This window comes from Anser cygnoides, chromosome 5, assembly GCF_040182565.1.
Source record: "Anser cygnoides isolate HZ-2024a breed goose chromosome 5, Taihu_goose_T2T_genome, whole genome shotgun sequence".
Lineage (NCBI taxonomy): Eukaryota > Metazoa > Chordata > Aves > Anseriformes > Anatidae > Anser > Anser cygnoides.
In genome coordinates this window covers 53232479-53251828 of record NC_089877.1, presented here as the reverse complement: position 1 = coordinate 53251828, position 19350 = coordinate 53232479, and the positions used below count along the sequence as shown (strand labels likewise).

General features: G+C 38.6%; 1 long non-coding RNA gene across 9 annotated transcripts in view; it reads left to right on the top strand.

The window, feature by feature from the left end:
- Positions 1–6740: 6740 nt before the first annotated feature.
- The window catches only part of LOC106036140 (uncharacterized), a 118849-nt gene continuing 106239 nt past the window's right edge, over positions 6741–19350 (top strand). For 3 of the 9 annotated variants that reach the window (XR_010831997.1, XR_010832003.1, XR_010831996.1), the window contains exons 1-4: positions 6741–7217; positions 7984–8043; positions 9850–10986; positions 11912–12006. This is a non-coding gene — a long non-coding RNA (uncharacterized lncRNA). The other 6 variants (XR_001207112.3, XR_010832002.1, XR_010831998.1 and 3 more) reach the window with 6 other exon arrangements.

Here is a 19350-nt window from a genome sequence, read left to right as displayed (position 1 = left end):
CTATTGAAATTGATGGGTTCCCACAAGTTTAGTCTCTGCAAAAGTTATCATCAGGATGAAAGTGAGAAGAGCTTTCTCCTTGTAGTGTTAAAGAGTTCTGTCATAAGCACAAAACAAAAATGGGTTTTGAATAAATAATAACCTTTAAGTGAATCGTTGCCTTGAAACATGTAGGAAACTTGGAGACAATCATGAGATATCTTATTCAAGAGCAGGCTACAGTTATTATCTCCCGCACTGAGAAGGATCAGGGTGTGGGGAGCCTTTCCTTCACGCTTATGTTATTGTGGCTTAGATCCTTATGAGACACAACTGGATGCTCCTTCCAGCAAATTCAGATTTCTCTTAGCATTTGCTGATGATGTAGTTCAGATGTGTTATTCAGACAAAAGCAAACATCTCACCATCTCTGAACAACACCATCTCAGGCCTCTGTGTCATTAGCACAGTATTTTTGTTTTAATTAGAATGAGCGATATGCTGCTAGTAAGCATACATATCATGTTTCTTTCTGTAGACTTGAGGCTTTTATGGTTTAGCTTTTAAATTTACTCTGTTTACAATCAATAAAATGTGCTACAGGCTCAATAAGACCAAAATTAACTTAACACAATTAGCTATAATTCAAACTTTCTGCAAATCTGGTCCTTTATTTGCTGTTTTCACTAAATCACTGTGAGTGACTGTAAGGTAGAGCAGAATCCGGTCAGAATATTTTTATCTAACTTGCATTATTTTGCCCTCCTCTAAATGGTTCCTGCATATCTTATCACTTGAGAAATAGAACAAAAAGCAGCTGAAAAAAAAAAGATACCCCTGCTCATTCTGTGTCCTGTAAGGATCTTTATTTGGGGGTGCCTGATCTGACCCTGGTGGCTGCAGTCCAAACTTCCTATATGGCTGGGAGTCAGATCTGTGTCTCCCAGCACAGGAAGCTCAGGAACCAGCTCCTAGCTGTGGGAAGGTGTTTTTAAAGTGAGACAAGGCAGGGCACACATGTTGTTCTGCCCTGGCTGGAGCGGTGCGCTGCCGAGTGTGGTGCTACCGAGGCTCAGGACATGCACCCCAACCTCTCACAGGTGGGTGCAGCCCAAGAGCCACAGTTTGACCAGCCCCGATCAGAAGCTCTACAGACATCTGTGCTGTTTGCGTGCCTAAACAAAGCTTCAAAAATTGACTTTCCTCTTTCTTTAACTAAATGTTTTCCTTGCCTTGGCCAGCACTGACAAGCCGCACAGAGAATTGAGTGATAAAGTAAACAGCGTGAGTGATGTTTATTGCTATTCTCAAATAATGATAGCAATTTCTTAAATGATTTTTCACCTAAATGGTGTTTCTCTAAAATCATGTAGGAGTTCAGGCTGATATTAAGACCTAAATTGATGCCAGGGGAGTTGTGATTTGGAACAGAGATCATATATTTTATTTCTAAACCCACATGTTTTTCTGGAACTCAGCAAGTATGCAGAAGACTGTCATTGTTAACATTCACCCACATTCAATTCTGTAGATGCTTAACAAGTTTTTCTTAACTAATGGCTTCATAATTGAAAGGAAATATGTAAATAAAGCAGAGTCACAATAAACATTCCAGAAAAGGGATAATTAAACTCCTTTTGTCCATGCCTTTTTTTTTTTAATTCAAAAAAACCTCTTGTTTTGCATAAACATAAGGCAAAGTTAACTAAGCAGTTAAAAATCTTATTTCTTTCTGGTATTTTTGGTCACTGTACTCAGAATTTTTTAATTCCCTTATTTCAGAGTTTCAGCTGACAGAAATTGAGAAAATATGCATGGATAGAGTGTTTCAGATGCTAAATTAAATGGTGACATGTTAGAAAGCAGTGTATATATTTCCAGCCTGGAGCTCCCAGAGTTATTGTACAAAATTCCACATTAATATCTTACTCAGTTTCTGTGATTATATCCTTTATATCAGTGAATGTCATGGCTGCCAGGTAAAATAAAACCATCTTTTGTGTCCTCTTAGAGTTATGCCAAACCTAATAACGTGTGAGAGTAGGTCCGTGTTTCTCCGGAGCCGGCGATGCCAGCCTGTCCTCGCAGACTAATGTGTAATCAATACATCTTTCACCGGCGACCACAGCCCTAGTGGAGCGTGCAGAGATGCCAGCCGATCCATCATAGCCGGAGGTCACTGCCACAGCAGCTCGGCGCCCCTGGGTTGCCTTACTTCGCCTCGGACCCGGCCTTGACTCCCAGGGCTCAACAGCAGCCGGGGTTGGTGCGAGGTCAAGTTTATGCCCAGCGGGGTGTTGGCCTCTTGGATGCTTCTGACACTGACCATTAATTCTCCTCTGTCGCTGCATTTAACCCTTCCCTGCCAGCCCCTGTGCAGCCTCAGCTGGGGCTCGGGCATGCCAGGAGGATGCCTTCTCAGTCGCCCCACAGAAGTCTTGTTTTGATATTTCAGTTCCTCTGTCAGGTTTTATTTTTTTCTCAGTCCAAATGGGGGGCACTTCCTGTAGCTCTGCAGAAATTTCTATAGTCAGGAGGGCTGCAAGTGCCAGTGAAATTCAGGTTTGGGGTGAGTAGTCTGACACCCACAGTGGCCCAAGTCAGTGAGTTCACCCCATGCATTGTCAGGAGCAGCGTTTGCCCACAACTACAACATGCCTTTATATCTGCAGGCTTGTAAAATGAAGAGTGTTATCAAAGTTGCTTGAGGATAGTTTGATTTTTTTTGGATTTACCCTCCAGTAGTTTAAACAAACACATGACCTCAGTATCTCAAGGTTTCACCTAAAACTGACAGTGAAATAACTACAGCATCATGAAACATCCTTGTACTACCTTAATAATCCTCAAGTGAGCAGGAACTGCTTATCAAATCACTGGGAAGCCTTGCTCTCATGAGATTTGTAAAATTTTAAGCCTCATTTGTGGACCATAAAGTTTTGCAAAAGCTCGGATATGCAATATATATTTGACCTGCTTAGTACATTGCCACAGGAGGTAGCCAAGTAAAATAATTTGACTTGAGTAAAAAGGGGCAGATACTTTTATGATCACTAATAACATTTTTATAGCTATGAAAGCCAAGATAATAAGGATAATCAAATCATAAGTTTCAGGACATAAGCTGATTATAGTACCAGCAATGGTCAGGAAGGAATTTTACCTTCTGTCAAAAAAAAAAGGAAAAAAAAAAAAAAAGGAAAAAAAAAGTGCACAGTGACTAAAATTATATTTTAAAAGGACTTAATCATCTTACAGCTGGGCACTGACAGCTGTAGCACAATAGACTAGGCAGGGCTGAAGTCTGCTCTGGTAAGAAAAAACCTTTGATTATCTTCTACATTCTGGTATCTAAAAACACCCTTATGGCTTACACTTGTCAATTGTCATGTCTTTCTACCTGCCCTTTGTACTGTCCTTGTAATACCAGGCCTGACACCTCATTCTTTGCAAGTGTCTCCGTGCCTTATATCTCCTATTCCTACATTACTCTATTTTTCTTTCATTAGCCAAGATTTTGCTCTTTCATCATTTAAAAGGAATTTGTTTTTCTAAAACCTAAAGAGGGACCACACTGTATTTGTGCGACGTTTCCTCTGCTTTGCATACCTTGTGCATGGCCTTGTTCAGTTTGCAGTTGATGGGAATATCCTCTGAGGCTCTCCCAGAGCCTATGGGACCCAGGCAGGAGGTGGACCTTCATATCATCAGATCATTCAGGTGATGTGCCCTTTGTGTGCTTCGTGCACTCGTTCAAGGAGCAGCACAATTTCACAGTGCCCTCACTTAGGGCATTACTATGAGTAACAATTTGACACCACATGAATGAAAACTAACAAGTACGGTTATGGCAAATATTAACCTACAGCACCATCATTCAATAAGAATAATAATGTTCTTTGTGTGCAAGTCTTGAAAGAAAAATTTGTACTGTTAATTTGTATATGCAAATAGCTTTTGAGAATGTTTGTTCTTTTCCCTATTATTTCCAACTAGAGTTGAGGCTATTAGCAGAAAAACTTCTAGTGAACTGTGTGGGGATAGACAGAATGAAGTTTCAGGACAGGTGTTGGTGTACTTTGCATAGGTTCTAGAAGATGTGCTCTGAAATCAGAGAGCCTATAAGCTCTAGAAGGTGATTCATTTAAACAATCTCTGCACATGCGGCCTTACAATATGATGAATTTCCCTCTGAACTGCCCCTCTCTCTCACCAGTTACAGAGAAGCCTAGACATACAGATTATTAAACTCTAGCATTGCAAAATTGAAATTAGATGAGAGAAATCAAGGCATCAGTGTATACACTCAATTTCTATCACCAATTCTCTTGGTGAAGAGAATTCTCCAAAAGCCTTTAAAATTTCTATGACTGCTTAGCAAAGGATCCATGCTAGTGTCTAAAAGTTGTATGTCTGAACTGAATAGCTGAAAAACATGTGTGTCAAAACACTGAAGCTTATGCTCACAGATAAGTATGTAACTAGGTACTTTACTGAAATGGCAATGCTTTTGCTGCAGTCTTTCCCTAGCCAGTTTGGTCTTATTGCCAGTACAATTTTTCATTTTATCATCTGTCCTATGAAGTTGAAAGCTTTTTGAGACTGGAGTCTTGCTTGCTACTTTTACTAAAGCACCCAGAATTGCTTTAGACCTTTGCGAAGAAAATGTAGGTATAGAGATTGCAAAAAGAAGGCATTCTGTAGAAACTACTCTCACACTGAGGGTAGGCTGTGATAAAAAAGCCCACAAACGAACAAAAGACACCCAAGAAGAATCTGCATTAAAAACTAAATCAGGCTAAGACATTCAAGAAATGATAGAGGGGCTGTTTGTGAGATAAAAGTTTAATCAGCAGGCATGGAGTTGTCTGGCCTGACACCTTAAGATGAATGAAAGTGGCATGTCATCTGCATCTTTCCAGTGCATTTGAATTTATTTGTGGGAAGCAAATATTAAGTTACATAGGACAGCCTATTTTTTCCTGTGGGTCCTAATTGTAGGTTGAGAACAATTTGTCCCCACTCTGTCTTCCCTCTGTCCACCACACTCCTCAAGAAAAATGTTGAAAAGTAGAGATGAAGTTAAATCTAATCTTAAAAAAATTTGGTGAATGTATGTCCAACTGAACAACACCCACTCTTATATTGAAACTAATTTCTTGTGCTCATATGGTGTAGCTGAAGCAGTGTTTATAAAAAGCAGAAGTATGAATTTCTACATTGGGTATCTGCAGACAGGATTACTCACAAATGCTTGGCACTGGTGCCAGTGATGGCTTTTGTCAGGCAATGGAAAAGAGCTGTCTGTGAGCATGTTTAGGAAAGAAGGGATGGACTTTGATCTTTGCAGAAGAAAAGTCCATGGAGGAATATTTCTGCACTGATCCCAGAATAACAATGACAGTGATTCAATATACAGAGAAACAGAAATAGCTGGTCCCATTGTCTTCTGTGGTCTGATATCTGACCTAAAATCCACTGCCTGAAATAAACTAAGTTGCTCAGTGGCAACTGAACACAACTGGCAGTGCAATTTGCTAATCATCTTTTATGCACTTGAAATACTGCCATATTCTGCCAGGATCTCCTGTTTCCATGCGTACTTCTTGATACTTATAAAATCTAGCTGTACCAAACCAGAGCAATTTACAATGATGTATGGTCATTACTTCATTCTTTTTTCTGTCAAGATAAACCTCATGAATGATGTGATAATAAATGCTGTATTAGAACTCATAAATGAGTAAGGTTTCTATTATGTAGACAGTTCTGATGTTTTAAGATAAATTTATGTAAGTATGCTTGCACAGATGCTAATGAATTAATCTGAAGTGTGCGAAATTTGTTGGTGGGTTTGAGACAGTGGATTAAAATTAGAAATAAAATTGGTACAAGAAGAAAAGAAACGTGAAAGAAAATACAAAGTAGGGGAAATCAGGAATGAACAAAGCAGGCAGGCTTATCTTGGGCTTGGGTTCACTGCTGAGGGAGCAGGAGATGTTCTTGAGAGAAGGTGCATGCAAGAAGCTCCTAAAGCTATGTTAGAAGTCTGCTTGCCTGTAGGGCTAAGATAAAATAGGGTACAAAGGCTTGCGTGGAAATTGCTTTTTTTTTTTTTTTTTTTTTTCCCTTTTTCTTGCTCCTCCTGAAAGGGTGATGGGGACACAGAAACATGTATGCCTAGAAGGTCTGGAACTAATGTGGGGAAAACACCTGGCATAGCAGGGGCTAAGATAAAGAGAGGCCATAGGAACTGAGAAAGAGAGAAAAATTGTGTAGTTAAGCACAGCTAGAAGTTAAGTTGGAATACATGGTAGAGACAGCTGTTTGAAAGTGTGACCTGATAAACAACTGTAATGTGGGGGTGATAAAATGGATATGAAATTTGTTTGTGATGATATTAGTGGTTGAAACAAACCTCGGGGAGCAAATGCTTAAGCTCTTAGTGTAATTTTGAAGAGAGGAATTAATAAACATTATGTTTGCAACAGAGAAACTAGGAGAGCCAGAACATTACAAGACTAGAGGTTCTTGATCACTCAGGGTAGTTTTGACAAAACCATCAGACAGCAAAATCAGTGGGTAATCCAGAAATAGATGGTACCATACAATGAAGAATAGTCGAATTCCAGTGGAATTTGTACTAGCAGCAGAGGTAGTAGTGACAAAACAAGTAAACAATGTAAGTGATAGAGAATACATTTTTCGATTTTAGTTTTCTCTTACAGAAAAAAAAAAAAAAGAGGTTTTAATCTCTTTATTGGAACATGGAACTGACTTGTGGACCAAATGTTTTAAGGTTAAAAATGTGGGCTTGAAGTGATCTATTAATAGATGGTTAAACAGGTAACACAGAGCTCTTGCATGAATATAAACTGTAAAGAGATAAATTCATAATGTTTTATATAATAAAGATATACCCCATAATATTTCTGAGTTCAACACACAACATAGATACTAACTGATCAAATAGAAGTACTGTATTGAGTTTACGTGGCAAGGTTTTAGTAGCAGGGGGGTGCAGGGGTGATCTCTGTGAGAAGAATCCAGAAGCTGCCCCATGTTAGATAAGGGCCAGTTTCAGCTGGCTCCAAAGGGACTGGCCACTAGCTGGAGCCAAGCCAATAAGCAACGTTTTTGGCACCTCTGTGAGAGCAGATTTAAGAAAGGGAAAAAAACCTGCTGCACAACAGCAGCTGGGAGAGAGAGGAGTAAGAAACAGCCCTGCAGACCCCAAGGTCAGTGCAGCAGGAGGGCAGGAGGTGCTCCAGGCACGCAGCAGAAGTTCCCCTGCAGCCTGTGGAGAGGCCCCTGGTGGAGCAGGCTGTCCCCCTGCAGCCCACGGGTCCCACACGGAGCAGATCTCCACGCTGCAGCCCGTGGAGGAGCCCCCGGTGGAGCAGGTGGATGTGGCCTGGAGGAGGCTGCGGCCCATGGAGAGCCCCCGCAGGAGCAGGCCCCGGGCCGGAGCTGCAGCCCGTGGAGAGGAGCCCACGCAGGAGCAGGGGGTCTGGGGGGAGCTGCCGCCCGTGGGGGACCCGTGCTGGAGCAGTTTGCTCCTGGGGGATGGATCCCATGGTACGGAGCCATGTGGGAGCAGTTCCTGAAGAGCTGCGGCCTGTGGGCAGCCCCTGCAGGCTCAGTTCGGGAAGGATGGCATCCCGTGGGAGGGACCCCACGTGGAGCAGGGGCAGAGAGTGACTGTGAAGGAGCAGCAGAGACAAAGTGTTAGAGACTGCCTGCAGCCCCGGTTCCCGGTTCTCCAGTGCTGCTCTGGGGGAGGAGGTGGAAGAGGATGGATGGGTGGGTGGGTGGGTGTGAAGGTGTTTTTAGTTTGCTTTTAGTTTCTCACAGCTTCGTCTTGTTAGTAATAGACAACAAATGACATTAATCTCCCAATGCGGAGTCTGTTTTGCCCTTGATGGTTGTTGTTGAGTGATCTCCCTGTTGTTATCTCAGCTCTTGAGCCCTATTCATTGTATTTTCTCCCTTTTTTCCTATGAGGAGCGGGAGTGAGAGAGCAGTTGTGGAGCTCTGCTGCCCAGCTGAATAAAACCACCACAGGTACATAGGCTATAAACAGCTTTGTGTGCTTCAAGTTTAGAAGTCACTTCAGATAATTATAAAGTGTATACAATTTGTATTGTAAGAAAATAACATGGAAATAATTATATATCCAGGTGTATTCAGAAGTAACCCTGTGACAGAAGAACTGAGAGTCAGCAATACTGTACTACCAGCAACCTTAGTTAGGAAAGGTTGGATTATGGTCTTTTTCCATAAACCATTCAAATATATCTCGGCAAAGCAGAGAAGGTTGACAGAGAATCGCCTCCACACCTAGTCCTTTTCAGTCCTAATTCCTATTCATTCGCACTCCTGGATGAATAATGTGATGGTAATCTCTCTTTTACAACTTTGCAAATAAACAAACAAAACCTCCAACCCCTATATTTCTAAAACAAAGCCTTACAAAGTAAAACAGAAAAGAATCCACAGTGGGAATATTAAGAGCAGTACTGGAAGAAAAAATCAAAACAAAAATAAAAATTTGTACGTTAGATACAACACTCTGAAGTATGAATTCCCCTGAATTTGGATTTGCAGTACATATATATTTCTTGTTCTCACGGAAGAACAGTGAATTATAAACCTTGCTGCTCCTTAGCCATTCCACTGTATGAGACGATAAGGTGTAAGTGGCTTTTATAACCTTCTGTAAGGTTTTTTAGTATGCTGTGATATTTTCCGGGCAGGGACTAGATACAATAAAGTGAGTTAAATGAAAAGAAAAAGCATTAACAGTGGATTTCATCTTAGTATTTAATTAGCTAGAGGCCATGTAAGAATAGACTAAATATCAGCACAGGGTTCTTGATTACAATCTTAGAACAGATGGGCATTTTTATCTTGAAAGGATGACCAGCTTATCTGTAGTTTTCCAGCTATCGTGACTGATCTATATCTTCTTTATCCAGCCTAATCAAGTACAGAAAGTTTATTAAGATAATAAGACTGAAAGTTATCACCAGTTCTGCTCTCTAATCTTGATGTAGTTTTGCTGTGTTCTGTGTTTCAAGAGGTCTGTCAGCCAACAAAGGCTAAAGTTTGAGGGGTATCATTTACAGGCCTACAATGATTTTTTTTGCTCAACAACAAGCAACTTAAAACCAAGGTTAAATTGATGGCAAGAGGTTATTGTCATGACAACTCCAGCAGGCTAAACAAAGAATATAAGAACAGGGTAACAGGTGGAATTCTTTGCCCAGAACAAGCAGGTTCCTGGGTCTCCTAGTGACTACTTTCTTGGCGTTGTTGACCGCAGTTCTGACTTACCTTCTACAAGCACAGGAGAGAAGATGGTTTAAATCAGAATAACCACAGTAGTGGAATCTATGCCAAATGTGGATGAAATGATATGCATAACCAGTGGATGTATGCATTGAAGAGCCAAATGTCAGGAATGTAAAATTTGTGTTAGCTTTTTTAATACATGTACCTTCTAAACATTTTCCATATAGTTGTTTTTATTATTTATAAGTTACTTAGATTTAAAATTAAAAAACCTTCCTAAAGAGACTTTAAATCTGGATTTATTTTGAAACCCAATTATGTCATAAGAGATGCCTTCCATTCTATAGGATGACTGCATTTTTTGCATTATCAAGGAAAACCAATTGATTTTCGGTAATTTTTTTATGAACACATCACTGTGTCCATGATCAGGTGACTGCATGACACTTGAAGTGGAAAAGCAGTTCACAGCTAATAAAGGTCCAGCAGTTAATAATCTGAAAAAGTTTTTTTTTGTTTTGAACCGTCTTTTTTTGTTTGCTTGTTTGTTTTCCTTTTTTTTTTTTTTCTCAGAAGTAGAGGCATACCTACTATTGCTACTTGAGTACTGGATTCCCATCTTACTTTTGGATATCCTGGCAGTACGTTGCTTGGAAAGAAGTCGCACTGTCTGTGGAATCATCATTACCTGTGAGCAGCATAGAAAGGAGCACAGTCTATCAGTAGTTATGGCACTTCTTGCCTTGCCTCTACAAGTCAGAAATTCTCAAGGAGATGGTCTATGGGGCTTTTGACTGAAAGATCAATGTTTAAATAAAATCTGTGTGCTGATTACACATCTACACGTTCAATCAATGAGTCACTGAAATTCCATAACATGCTAAATATTGATGACCGGAAAACAAATGTGTGCAATTGCACTTCACTCTGTTTTTCTTGCTCTTCCTAATCTCAACAACCCTTAATAAATATGAGGTTATTATTGCCAGTTATGCTACATGTTACCAGCTATTGTGTTATGAAGTGCTACAGTTAGCTGTTATTGATCTTACCTGTCTTTTTAATTATTAAAGTGACCTGAGGCTTGGTTTGGTCAGCCATGCAGGTCATTCTTCCACCTTAATGATGTGAAATGCTATTGTCAGGGTGAGGGAGTCAGAGTACCCATAGTTTAATGCTCTTTTACATGCCAATTATCCTCCAGAGTATATAACAGCTGCAGTCAATTAAACATCAAAATCTGGAGGTCATCTGTCTGCTTCTTGACCTCTCTGTGACTGAAACTCAACAATAGATATCTTTGATAATCTTGCCTTTCCTATGAAAGAAATTATGTTCTAAACTGTATAGGTGATGCCCCAAAAAGCCAGGTCATATTTCAGCAGAGACATATTTGGGAACAGAGCAAAAAGCATGGTCAGATTGTTGGAGACTAATTTAAGAAAGACCTGAACAGAAATACATAATCTAGATCAAATAGTTTTGGATATGTGAAGGTTGTGCAAGCAGATGGGTCAGTTTTTCCAGAAGGAGACAGAGATGCTAAAACTCTGGTCTTGATCAGAATCTGACCAGTGATATCATAGTAGTGCCAATAATGGAATGAAGCAGAATGTGACAACCATTTAGTGTGTTGGTATCATGCTGCTGTATGTAAATCAGGCATCTTTCAGGAACCTTCCACCTTTTGTACCATGGAGAGTGCTGTAAGCAGTATGTAATATAACCCAAAGTTAAACCTTATAAATAGGTTTTCCAAGGGATTTATAAAAGAAGCTGAAACAATTGTTCATTGTCTTGTAATTTAACGTCCTAGTAATATTTGATTTTTTTAGTCCTTTAATTTTACTGATAAAATATTAAGGAGGGCTTTTCATTTTTCCTGGTTCTTACCTTCCTCTCTTAGGAAAAGGTTTCATCCTACAATTTGTTTTCATCCAATATATATTTTAAATACACATAGAAATATCTAGCCATTTGTTTTGTGACCATATATGTAACTTTCCCCTTATATTGATGTTTTACATATATATATATGTATTACTTTAAAATTGTTGTGATAGAAAGGGACAAAGTGTTTTCAGGAGAGGTTTTCATTTACAGCATAGCAGATTTGTTAACCTTTCAAACAGCATATAAAAATCCGAATCTTTATGAAGATGGTACAGTCTAGCAAACAGCAAAGCCTGAAGCATTACTCTAAGACAACCATCCTTTCACAGTTTCTGATGCTTGTAACAGCTAGTGTAGTTTCTAATTCCTGTAAAATATAAAGTTCTGTAGGCCCTTGAAACCATTTGGAAATTGAACCAAATGTTCAGCACAAAATTTTGCTATCTGCTTGAACATGGCTATTCATTGGATGTGTCCTGGCAGACAGCAAATTTCTGGATAGTTTATTCTACTGGCACTAGTCCTCAGAGTCCTAGCGACCAAGGATTTGCCTGTTTGAGAGATTTTGTCTCTTCAGCTAACAGAGCAATGGGCAACAAATCACTCTGGGTGTGATCCAAAGCTCAGTAAAGTCAATGGAGGCATTTGTGGAAGGGAGGTTAGGAGGACTATCTTTAGTAATGATTTCTCCAGAGCTCTCTCTTACAGTTGGTTTACCATTGATCTGTTTTTTTAACCTTTGTAGTAAGCTGAAAAGCCCACTTCACTACTTCCACTCTACTGAGAAATGCTGAGCTGAGAGCTGGAAGGATTTTTGGTTGTTTTCCTGACATTAGGCTGGTGAGTATTTACATATCATCAGATGGATATATATATATATTTTTTTTAATTTAAATTTCGGAAGGAGCACAGCATAAAGTAGTTGGTTATTAAAGGTTTTACAAATATAAGCTAATAACCTAAATTATACTTGTATATGGCTATAACAATCCTATTTTCTATCTTCCTTGAGATATTTCTTTCTTTATACTTTCTACTGCAAGAATAACTACTTGAAGCAAATGTGCTATGTAATATTGCACTAGGGCGCTATGGATTTTTAAAAAGTACCTCTTTTGCGATATGTTAAAAAAATCTTGGCTGATTACAACTTGTTAGCTTTGCTGCTGCTCCAGTTCCGTTTACAAAAAAAAAAAATATGGCTTTATATTCCCTCCCACTGATTTTCAACTAAAACAGAACTTAGTTGCCTGCTGATCCTGCTGGCTTTTTTAAATGAAAAACTTATTCTTCTTAAACTACTGGAAAATTATGTTTAAAAATCAGCATAATTTCATTGCCTTTTATTTCTGTCTGTCATGAAACTGCTAGGCTGCTTTCTGGAGCAACTCAGTATAATTTAATGCACAAATTTAGTTATAGTTATGAATATACTGACTGAAAAATATTTTAATGATCCAGCGATATTAGTCACTCTATAGTAAAATTATCTGTGTGCATACATTGGAAAAAAAATAAATCAGTGTCTATAGATGCCTCTATCTCCATAACAGATAAATGCATAGGATTGAGACTTGGCAGGTTCGCTAAGGAGTGACTTTTCCTAGCCAGTGTAATGGATGTGGTTCAGCCATTTAAATTGCAGAGAACACAGAAATTATTTCAGCGTGATGACATTGCATGACTTTTGTTTTTAAGAATGGTAAGAACCATTCTTACAGTCAGGAGAACATAGAATAAAAAACTTTACTTGGAGACTGGCAGAGAATGACAATATTTCTACTTATTGAACAACGTGGTGGGATTGCATAATTTCCCATTTCTCTTCAATAAGGATGAAGTACATAGGAAGAACCAACAACGCTGACGAGTTCAAGTCTTGCAGGGGTCAAAACTCATGCTTTTCTGAATGTTTATGAAGGTTGTGTGTGTTTTATAAAATTAGCCTTTTTGGTGAATTTCCAACCATTCTATTTTGATTTATTCCTTTTGGACTGACTATGCACCTGTCCTTTTCAGTTTTAATACATGTACCAAATAATTGGCCATAAAATGGGACACAAGGGTATGAGAGGCATTTCTTATACTGCCTGGTAGACCTCAACATACCCTTTAGTAAGTAGTTCAGTGTGCAAGACAGGGCTTGGGCTGCAAGACCAGAAGAACCATTAAGATCTTACAAAAGATAGAATATTTCACCGAAATATTCATCAAAACCTGCTTTTTTTTTTTTTTTTTTTTTTTTTTTTTTTGACAGAGTAGGAGGCAGGGGAAATACTGACTACACTAATGGAAGAATTTCATGTGATGGAAAATCAGCTCCATCTCCCATTTTCCAATGGTTAGCTACATTCACTGTTCAAACCATGTGCCTAACTGTGGCTGAAAAGATCGTACATACTTGGAGAACACAGCCTGTATAGTTTAAATTCAGCCAACTGACCGTCAGCTGATCCTTAATGGAAGGATCAAAGAAAATTAGTATTCTGCATTACAGATTACCAGTTCTATGAGAAACCTCTTTTGGCCCCTCTACTTTCCCTTCCCGTCTGTACTATTATTATACGGAAGGTATCACACAGTTCTAGTTTGGCACTGTTTAGTCAGTGTCTGAATAAAAATTAGTTGGGGAAGAAAATTGTGTATATCTTTTTTTCTCTTCAAATGGTACAATTTTCTCACTAAATTCTGGCCTAGGGTGTGTGACCAATATTGCAGGAGGTTTTAAGATTTATTAAAAGCAAGAGAAAAGTGCTTGTATCCTATTAGCTTTTTACTATGATGGGATTCAACTTAACCTGTGTCTCTAGAAACATTTTGTTTGCTGCTGGCTCACTCAGAACCTGAACACAGTTGCTATCACAGTCACTGTCATATTAATAAGTCTTCAAACTGCTTGGATTAAAGTGACTGCTGTAATAAATCAGAGTAGTGACCCAGTAATTCTAGTGTCCTGTCGTTACATCACTTAGAACCAGACGCTCCAGAAAAAGGAATGAAAAGTACTCTTACTTAAACTCCATCTGTTAGCTTATTTGCACAGTCACTTTTGTACTAGTAACATGAAATTCATACTTAGAGTGGTGGGAAGTCTCTTCCACCAACCTAGACTTGAGCTGTCTTCAGAGTAGCCTCTGAACATTTCAAGGAAATAGACACAGTCTTGTAAAGTTCACTCTGCTGCTTCCTGCACTCTTCAGAGACTTTCTCACTCATTACTGCAAGTGGGCGAGTGCCTTTTTCAAGCCCTGTAAAAATGGAAAATCTAGCAGATGGTAGATACGGCCTATATGCCTGAAGTCCTTTCATATCCCTCTGTCATGTTTCCAAAACTACTTTCCAATGTGCTTTCCTGTGGAAGTCATTGGAATATTCCTGTTGGGTGGGATTATTACATTTCCTTTTCTATCTTTTTCCCCCTCCTCTCCCTCCCTCCTCTCCCTCCCGCCTTGTTTTTTCCCAACTGTAATTCAGAAAAAATTAGAGGCTTTTGTCATCATGTAAACACATTTATGGTAGATTTTGAGGGAAGAATAATTGGTCAGGCTGACTTACACCTCCTGCAGTATACTTCAGGGAACTATAAATCACTTTCAGTTGGATCTGGGTTTATATCAAACCTGCTGCTTCCATTGCTTCCCACAGGCTACCACTACGTAGTTTAGCTTGTTTTTCCTACTCTTGTTATGTGTTTTGAAACTGTGGTGTATTCCCAACAATCAAATGTAGTCAAACATAGTCATTACAAACATAACCATCACCTACTGGTGATAGTCAGAGGGGTTTCTTCTGCATGCTTGGGTCAAAAAAAAATAAAATAAAATAAAAATCAGGATATCTTGTGTAAAATAGCCATAGAAGGGAGATGCATCTGTTTGCATCAGCTTGGGACTCACATAGCCTGGACCTCAGAAGCCAAAGGAAGGGACTGAGAGAATGATGAGCTGCCAACTGTAGGAGAACACCAGATCTGAAACCATCTAAGGAACATGAGGGTGCACAAGTCCATGGGACCTGATGAGATACATCCACGGGTACTGAGGGAATTGGTGGATGTAGTTGATAAGCCACTATCTATCATATTTGAGAAGTCATGGCAGTCTGGTGAAGTTCCCACTGACTGGAAGAGGGGAAACATAGCCCCCATATTTAAAAAGGGAAAAAAGGAGGACCCAGGGAACTGCAGGCCAGCCAGTCTCACTTCTGTGTCTGGCAGGATTATGGAGAAGATCCTTCTGGAAACTTTTCTAAGGCACATAGAAAATAAGGAGGTGATTAGTAACAGCCAGCATGGCTTCACTAGGGGTAGATCATGCCTGACAAATCTGGTGGCCTACAATGGGGTTACAGCATTGGTGGATAGTAGAAGAGCAACTGACGTCATCTACCTGGACCCGTGCAAAGCATTTGACGCTGTCCGCCATTATATTCCTGTCTCTAAATTGGAGAGACATGGATTTTTTGGATGGACCACTCATTGGGTGGATGGTCACATTCAAAGAGTTCTCAATGGCTCAATGTTCAGGTGGAGATCAGTAACAAGTGGTGTTCCTCAACCTGGTCTAGTGGAAGGTGTTCCACATGTCAGGGGTGTTGTAAATAGATGATTTAAAGTCCCTTCCAACCCAAACTATTCTATGATTCTATCCCAATGGTGTGAGCACTCTATCACCTCTCCTATACTTCTGGGTTGTTGTGTGACATAGACATTAAACTTAGGGGAGATTTATAAATCAGAGGTCAGTTACTCTCTAATTCCGGTATACTCATTACTCGCTGGATCACTTCTAGGAGTGTTCACCCAAGCCTTAAGTTGTCCTCAGCAAGCTGATTTTTCTACTCATTGTACATGACCAGAATTGGTCCTTTTTGTACTAGGCACAAAGATATTTCATCAACATAGACATTTAATTTTTTAGTGCATCACTTTCTTTAATTACCTTCCTCATGACTAGCAGGAAACATATATACAGGCTGTGATATAAATGCGTAGATACAATGGGTCACTCCATGTAAGTAAAAACTACAATACTGTTGTATGAGTGCTGTATACTGATGTGTCACAGTGAAGTCCATTTGAAGGAGGATACCTTCAGCCAGAGACAGTATTTTGATTACTAGTGGGTACTGATTATTGTATAAACAGTTGGGCAGTTCGGATCTGTGTTCCCATCCAAACTTTAAATGCTAAGTTTCTAAATGGTTTTGTTGCTATCCTGTGGAAGTATGTTTCATCTGGACACAGCAGAGTATTTCTTACAATATCATAAGTATAAATGCTTATGTATTAAACAACACCAAAGTAAAATAAAGCCCAGGCATGCTTAAACATCAGGGAAATCACTGTGAAGTTTGCTTGTAGCGAAATTCGAGTATATGAATTAACTGTTGAGGAAGCAAGAGCTGTTCAACTTTGGAGTCTGCTTTTTCTTGCTCCTGATAACATATTCCTACCAAAATCATAAAGATCTTCCTGAAGAACATATTTTTTGTCCTTGCAACATACAAACGCAAGACTGAACTGAAGATATTTTTGAAAACTTCCCTGGCATATGGATTATTTTATTCCTCTATGCTTTATTCCTCCAAAGAGCAGCAGCCTCAGTCTATGATAAAATAACAGCTAATCAATACCATAGGCTTTTTTTAGGTACATAGACACATCTGAATAAATTTACCTGTACTTTGTACTCGTATTGGGGATAATTGGGGAATATATTATTTGTCCATTTATAGAACCATTTAATATTTACATGCATATTATTGAGGCTAATAAGTACAGGAACATATATAGATATTTTTAGATACTCTTGAAACTGACTCACTTTCTCAAATGGTAACTATAAAAGAAATCCCAACAACTAAAAAATTCTGCTTCCGCACAAGTATTGTGTTTGCTTAACTAGACAAAAAACATGTAAAATGTGAACATTTGTAGTGGCAGGAAAAAAGAAAGAATGACAGATTTGGTTTAATATTCTTTTCTAAATAACATCTAACGCCTAATTTTGACTTTTGCAGAAACACAATAAGAGATTTAATTTTTGATAACATAAAGAACCCCAATGTATTCCTCGTTTCTCACTTCTTTCATTCTAAGTTCTTAAAATGCATTAAAAATGATACTAGTGACATCTATATGCTTTTCTGCCAATTGTGTGGATCTACAACGGTCCATAGAATAATATATGTAACATTCAATTTTTTAGACAAGATGTGAGGGGATCATATAGGAGAAAAGAGTTCAGTTGTTGAATTTTAACCCAGATTCTGCAACAAGTGGCAGTGCTAACTAAACTGCAACATCAGCCCCCCTTCCATCATAGGTGTCTATTGAAACTCAATGTAAAAATTGCTATTGACTTCAAAGTGGATGGAATCAGGTCCAGCAGTGGTTTCAGTGCATGCTTACTGCTTGCAAATAGGCTGAAAATGTCATGACTGGAACTTCAAGGACAGTACTGGAAGCAACGGTTAGCAAACTCTGCCTGCACTCCAAAAATAACCCAAGGTCACTTTGAGAAAGTGTCCTCAGTACACCTGAGCCTTTGAATCAGGCATCTAGATTTAAAGTATCAGAAAAAACAAGCTGTAAATTATGCACTGATGTAAAGCTCTAATCTATATTGTGGGAAGTTTTCCTTTACCTTCTTTGCATATGATGAGGCCCTATACTATCAGTGTGTGAGTGCGCATGTGTGCACTATGTATGTGCATGTATGCACATGTATGTGCATTTATGCACATGTATGTGCACTATGGGCACATAGTGTTTTTCCTCTCTCCTACTGAAATTGGATTACTCAAAGGTGGCTTCATTCCAGAGCTTGGAACATAGCTACCAAATAGTGCTAGCAACCAAATTTGAAATTAAGTTATCAGAATTCAATGTTTTAGATAATAAATTAACAATTTAATTTTCATAATGCTTTAAAGTAGATATTATTTTTATGACTATTTTCCATTAAAAATTGATAATCAGTTATTTACAGTAGCTGAAATTCTGTCACAGAACAACCTTGGATTCAAAAGCACTGCTATTAGCATCTGAACCAGCATGTAGGATGCTTCTGGACTGTGCATGTTGGCATTTTGGATGAGAATACTGGTTTATGTCATATGAAGAGTCTTGTTCTCTTCATCCTGAAGTCTGAAGTTCAAAGAGAAGAAATGAACATTTACTGACCTATGTATGGTCCGCTTGAAAAAAAAAAATATGACTATTTCTAATGGAAAATACAGACTACTCAAACTAAGAAATATTTGTTGAAGAGGGTATTTTTTGAGAATTTCCTAATAGAAAAAGAAATGAAATCAAATATATTTATGTATATATACATATATATATGTATGTATATGTATGTGTATATATATATATATTCAGCTGGAAGCATATATTCAACTTTTGGTAAATCACCTTTTGGCTTCCAAGGGACAGTTTGGAACTAAACACTGCAAAATCATTTCAGCTAAAACTTCTATTTTGTTCTTCCCTTTTCCTTAATTTTGCATCAGCTCACAAACTTTTTCAAAACTTTGATTTGTTCTAATACAGGATGGGAAGATAAAATTCAGGTGAAAAATTCACAAGGAATAAGGAAGACACTTTACTATCCTGATCTACACCTAATTTGTTTCTTTAGTATTCAAGGGCGTATCTTTGTGTTAGAGATTAAGTTATTAGTGGTCAGCTGAGTTCCAGTCCTATTTCCCAGGAGCTTGAGTATTCATATTCTATTATGGAGTAAATATTTTTAACCTCAGTGATGGGTTTCTGTAAATTCACCTCCTTCCTTGCAAGACAGTTTTTTCTTACAGCTTCTTAAAATTGTATTCTGCTAGCAAGATGGTTGGATGGCTTATGTTGCAGCTATCAGGCCTGTCTGTGTACTAGAAAAGTACATTATCTTTGCTTCAGGGATCACCACTGCCTCCCTTTATTTATACTACACTGCTGTACCCTCCAGCCCTGTCATTCCAATAGTATTCTTGAAGAGAGCTTGATCCAAAGCACATTACAGAATTGCAAACTCTCTTAAGAGTTCTGTGGCAATGTGGCAAAAATGGTTATAACTTTTGAAATGCTGTGGAAATGTTTGCTGGAAGCCAATGAATTTCCTATCAGAAATGTCACAAACAAGTGGAAGTGAATAGAAAATCTGGGAAATCATTCAGATTTAAAAA